We start from the raw sequence: 6,447 nt of genomic DNA, 5'->3' as shown, positions 1-6,447 counted from the left end.
TATTGTAAAAATTATATGTTAGAACATCACAGTGTTTCTTTTACATAAAGTATTGAGGAATTTTAAAATGCCTGTATTCTTAGAGAACAAACTGATGGTTACCGGAGGAGACGTAGGTGGAGTGGATGGGTGAAATAGGTGAAGGGGATTAAGAGCACGCTTACAGTGATGCGCACTGAGTAAATGCACAGAATTGTTGAATCACTATATTGTCCACACTTGAGACCAACATAACAGTGTATATTATCTACGCTGGAAATAAAAGTAAATATTTATTTATAATAATAAAAATTTCTTCCCAGAAAAAAATTGTGATAAAGTCTATATTCATGCTTGTGAATAACCTATGAAAAAATGACCATGGACTCCAGTGATCAAATTTAGCATTTTCCTGTGTATATTATTTAATCGTCTGAGAGACCTAAAAATCCAAGTTAACTCAAAGGATTTGTACAGATTCAATATTGGGGCAATATTTGTTTTGAAAAAAAAAAAAACGGTTAAAATGTTATTGTTAACTTATTTGACATATGGAATTTTTACATGCAGAGCTACATCTCTAGCTATAATCTAATTTTCTATATAAGTTTTGTTTCAATTTAATTTTGTTTCTTTTAACTTCGTTAATCGCTCTTTTTTCCTGCTTTTATTGGCTACCATCTGGTGGAAAAAAATTGCAATAGCAGAGGAAGGCTAAATATAGGTAATAAGACAAAGGTTTTAATTGTAAATATGATTGTCACATAACACTACTGATATGGGTAGCAAGCTTGGTGTTAAAATCTTGTTAGTACCATACCCAGTTCCCTTACAACTATGCCTATTCAGCTCTTAAATAATTTTAAAATTTATATTTGTTTATGTATAACATGGCTATCATACTTTAACAAGTTCTAAGGAGGTGGGGACCAATTTGTTTTAATTATTTCAGTGTAACCAGTGTGCCCTGCCATAGACAGACTTATTTTACAGACATTGTGTCAGCATAATTATTAATAGTACCCCCTTCACTCTCAAACTATACTGTATTAAATAATAAATTATACATTCCTTTTATATATTATCAGTACTTTGCATGGTACCTATGGCCATATTATGCACTAAACAATTTTTATTTTTTCAGAATTTCTATTGAGTTTTATTTTCCACTTATGTTAGATAATTTGGCATAGATTATTTGGGGATTCTACATGAAGACAACATCAAGAAAATAAACCTTTTAATTTGAATAACAATGTAATAGTTGACCAGTTACTTCACATCTCATTATTTTGGAAGTATATTAAATAGATGATAGCTTATAAAACCTGAAAGTTTTTCTGAAGAAGTTAATAAGTACAGTGTAGAATATAAGCATCTGTTCTTTGGTGATTAGTTCATCATGTCTCAAAACTGATCTCCCTGCACTTGTGAATAAGTGGGCTGAGAGAATGATTTGATAGGTACAATGCATTGGTAAAAATACCGTACATCCCATAATCAATATAAGGCAAAAGATGTTATAATAATATCACATATATATATAGTGATGTGTATATCATGTGGGCAGAGTAATTATATTAAAATTTTGTTAAGAATACATTCTCACCGAGTACTGCATAGTACTCCTTTTGATTAAGCTCATAAAGAGCTTATAAATCTCAGAACTTCTTATTTGTATTTATATCGTTTAAGTTGTAGATTTTTATCTTTAAAAAATAATCCAAAAAATGTTATTATTGCTATTTAATTTTTAAAATGTTATGATGACCCTAGAAATCACGTAGCCAATCTACTTGATTTTAAAAGCAATAGAGGTTATATTCTAATCTGATGTGTGCTTATTTCTTTATGTTACAACAATTAACTTCAAAATGCTTTGAAGTAATATGACAATGTAAATAAACAACTATAGCGTTAAAATTTGTTGCAGTTAGTTGAGTATTTAGCTATAGTTAAATCATAAACCTGTTGTTCAGTTTTCATTTTCTGTTTATTCTTAAAAGATTTGTTAATCCTAGCTATTAAGAAAGAAACCAATGTTAGAGTGGCCATGAGAATTTTTTAAATTTTTGAATTTTGAAGTTTTTAAATTAAGAATTATATAAGGGGAAAATATAAAACAAACAAAAACTCCCTGTTTCTTTAAAATATGAACTTAATAAATGTTAAATAATAAAGACAAAATATGTTATTTTATGTGTATGTAATATATAAATATTTTTTCAATGTAAGAAAATTCTAATGATTATGATCTATATTCTTATCCATATATATCCATACATATTATATATAATGTAGGTTATATATAATATTGTAGAGAATAAAATATATATATATCAGATACCATATATCTTTTTCTTTATAATATGCATTCAGGCAGCCTTCTCACACCATATCATCTGCCCCTTTCAGGTCTCATATTTTGCAACACAGAAGTTTATATATTTATAATAAGATATATTAGGAAATACTAGTTGATACGTGAAATTAAAGTTATATAAAAATCATTTATAAAACCCTTAATATTCAACTCTACATAATAGTATGTTGTAAAGGAAAAGCCACATGATCTTTCTTATAAGTGAGGTACCAAAAAAAACCACCTAGGACTGTATTTATAAATAAGTATTCTTTTAAGTTCTCAAATGACTCTACAGATAACTAAGATATTATTAATATATGAGTTGAGCGTAAAAGAGAAATAATGGCTGTGGTAAATATTGGTGCATATATATAAATATACAATCTTACTGAATTTCTTGGAAGATGCTAGGAAAATATTATTATGAAAGCTGTTAAAAAAGTATTTAAATTCCCATTTTTCCTATATAAACTATTGTGTGGTAACCAAAGATTTCATGAGAGAAAGTTTCTTTTTTAAACATACCTCAGCCAATAAATTAATAAGGGTATTAACATTAGTGTATCACCATTTTGCAACCCTGAAGTCATTAATTATATATAGGTAATTGTCATCAATGGTTTCTAATAGAGCAATGTCAAAAAACAGCCATTATGGACTTCTGATGCAAGTGCTTTGCATCTACTATATAAAATTCTTTCTAAAATTGAAAAGTGAATCTGTGGATCTGTTGATTCACATAGAATAAGAAGGCAGGGAAACATGTTAAAAGACACAATAGAGAGGTGATCAGGAAAATTTAGATTGTGTGAAACTATGTAGGACAAATAACCTATTTTCACAAAATTCCCAGAGGGAAGAAAAAAAGTTAAAAGGAGAAAAAGAGAAATACATAAAGAGAAATCTAAGGGACACACTGGCTAATTCCATTGCGTAGACCTCATTTGTACCCTGATCCCAACAAACCCCCTGCAAAACCCTTATATGAGGTAACTGGAGAAGTCTGAAAACTCACTGGGTATTTGATGATAATTAGGAACTAACTTTAAGGCAGTTGATGTAATTATCATCATGTTTTTGAAAGATTGTTTAAGAGGCACATATGAAACATATAAAGAAAAATTTAATAAAATAGTTCTTTAAATAATGTGAGATTGGGTTAATTAGTGGGGATAAAAATAAAACAACATTGGTCATGAATTTTTATTCATCGAAGCCAAATGATGGGTACATGATACCTGGTTAGATTTCTCTCTTTTTATGTGTACATACAGTTATATGAATGTATATTCTTATATATGTTTATATACTTACTTACACATATATGTGTGCATATATACTTGTATGTTTTACATAGATATTCTTAAAGTATTCCTATTTCTTTTAACTTCTTTCCTTAATGATTTTCTTTAATGCAAACATACCTTAAATTTTATATTAGACTTGGTAATATTCAGTATTGAGATAGGGATGCTCTCTTTGGATCATATTTTTATGTTTTGGTGTAATTTATTTAAACAAATGAAAAGAAGGAATTTATAGAAATGCATTTTGTGTAAAAGAATGACATATAATTTTAACCAAATGGTTTATAGACGAAACGTTTGAATGACAAGAATATTTCATTATTTGCACAGAAAACTCTGCTTATGTGTTTCAAGGCTCCAATTATATCCTTTTTATTCTTCAGAAATTGCATTTTAAATCCTTAAGATGATGCAGTTCGCTGCATCCCAATGTTATATTTTGCAAGACTTTTTATTCCCCAGATTAGTAAAGTTAGGCAATGAAAGGGGAAGCTAAATACATTGGAAGCAAGGGCATTTTGATTTCTAGGACAAGTCATATTGATACATTATTTAATCTGAAATGAGAGAATTCTTCCCTTATGAGAAAACTACTGAATATTAGCTCTAAAGGTATATCCTTTACCTATTTAGTTCAATATTATGTATTTTTTTAGTTCCAGTTTTAAAAGGAATGACACATGAGGTAAAATAGAGACCAATGATAAAAGTTGTGGTAAAAATGATTTTGCTTAGGCTCACTTTTAAACTTTAGTGGGTTGTTAATTTATGCATAAATGTGTGCTGCATTAAACATGCTTGCTATGATCAGTTTCTATGACAACCAACAGGCTGGTAGATTATATTGATTTGTACACTACGGTTTCCAAGGTCGTGACCAATTTATTAGTCCTAATTATTGTAATAAAATGACTGGCAAGAGTAACTGTAAAATAAGTGATAGCAGTTCACCATTAAAATATTCTTATACTCCAAAGGGTGTTTACATGCCTAAAAAAATCCTTATGCTAGTAATTGGGGAAGGTAAAATCAAAGAATGGGTCTAAAGTACATATTAAGCTAATGATTTAAGTTTAAAGAACCAGATTGGTTTTTATTTGATATAAGAAGGGTTGAAATATTTATTCACCAAACTGTATTGAAAAATGATCTTAGTAACTTTCAAATAACATAATGCTTAAAGAAGCTGTGTGTCTTATTCTGTATGCTATAACAAAATAGTGCATAAATTATTTCTTACAGTTCTTGAGGCTGGTAGCCTGAGATCACAGTGCCAACATGGTTGGGTAAAGACCCTTTTCTGGGTCAGGAGTGAGCTAACCCTGTAGGGTCTTTTTTTGCAAGAGCATTAATCTCATTCATGAGGACCACACCTTCAGGACCTAAGTAACTCTTAATATCATCACATTGGGTATTGATTTCAACATATGGGTTTTTTTTTCAGGGGTATGGCACAGTCACACTATAGTACCTTGTTACCATAATCTTTATCATTTCCTCAAGACATATACCCTAAATAGCTTTTCATTTAAAAACGAAATGGCAATTAGAAGGAAATAATGTGGAATGATAGTTATTTAATTCTTTGTACAAACACATGCAAGGGCTCTAAAAAGTCTAAGTAGTTTCCTGCTTCTGAGATTATGGACTGGGGTTGGCAACTTTGCAGTGCCCATAAAAGTTGCAAAATAAAATAAGAGTGTAAGGCTTTGGCTCCCAGAGCTGCACCATGATGAATGGCAACAACTAGCATCTTACAAAAGGCAGCAAAAAAGAGAGCCAAAAAGAAAGTAGCTGACCCATTTTTTAAAGACACATTGATATGATGTGAATGCAACAGCTATGTTTTATATAAGTAGAGCTGGAAAAAAGCTAATCTGAAGGATTCAAGGAACCAAAATTGCCTCTGATGTGTATATTGATTGCATCAAGGGTAGTGTTTTTGAAGGGAGACTTGCTGATTTGCAGAATGATGAAGTTAGAAAAATCATGCTAGTTACCAAGGATGTTCTGGGCAAAAACTGCCTGACCAACTTCCATAGGATGGATTATACTTTTGTGCTCTGTGATAAACAAACAAACAAACAAACAAACAAAAAACAGGCTGTGATTGAGGTTCATGTTGAAGTCAAGAATTCTGATGGTTATTTGGTTCTTCTATCCTGTGTTGGTTTTACTAAAAAAAAATGCAACAGTAAGACTCAAAAGACTTAATTTCAGGACCACAGGACTGCAAAATCCAGAAGAAGTTGATGAAATTCATGATCCAAAAGTTGTAGATGAATAACTTGCAAGAAGTGGTCAATAAATGGAGTGGAGAGCATTGTAGAAGATACAGAAAGGCTTTCCAATTTTTTTTTATCTTCTCCATGATGTCTTTGATAGAAAAGTAAAAGTGCTATAGAAGCCTAAATTTGAATTGGGAAAATTCATGGAACTTCATAGTGAAGGTAGTAGTTCTGAAAAGCTACGAAGGGTGAGACAGGTTCTAAAGTTTAACAAACTGATGGGTATGACTCAGCCGTCCAAGAATTTATATAAAATTCAGACTTTTAATGCTGACGAAAAGTCTCATTATGAAAAAAAAAAAAAAGTAATGTTATCAATCCACTTTGGGGAAGAGACTTGAACTTGATTTAAAAGTACAAATTCTTTTAAAATAATCCTTGGAAATTCAGGATGCTTGGGTGGCTTAGTCAGTTAAGTGTCCAACTTCGGCTCAGGTCATGATCTCAAGGTTTGGGTTCAGCCCTGCATCAGGCTCTGTGCTGACAGCTCAGAACCTGTAGCCTGCTT

At 30.7% G+C, this 6,447-nt stretch overlaps 1 pseudogene; it reads left to right on the top strand.

Annotated features, from left to right (window-relative positions):
• Positions 1-5,472: 5,472 nt before the first annotated feature.
• Positions 5,473-6,192, top strand: LOC123609960 (annotated as a pseudogene).
• The last annotated feature ends 255 nt before the right edge of the window (positions 6,193-6,447 follow it).

The sequence above is a fragment of the Leopardus geoffroyi genome, chromosome B2 (genome assembly GCF_018350155.1).
Source record: "Leopardus geoffroyi isolate Oge1 chromosome B2, O.geoffroyi_Oge1_pat1.0, whole genome shotgun sequence".
Classification (NCBI taxonomy): Eukaryota; Metazoa; Chordata; class Mammalia; order Carnivora; family Felidae; genus Leopardus; species Leopardus geoffroyi.
Note: the sequence above shows the minus strand (reverse complement) of the source record. Positions and strands in the feature narration are given on the sequence as shown.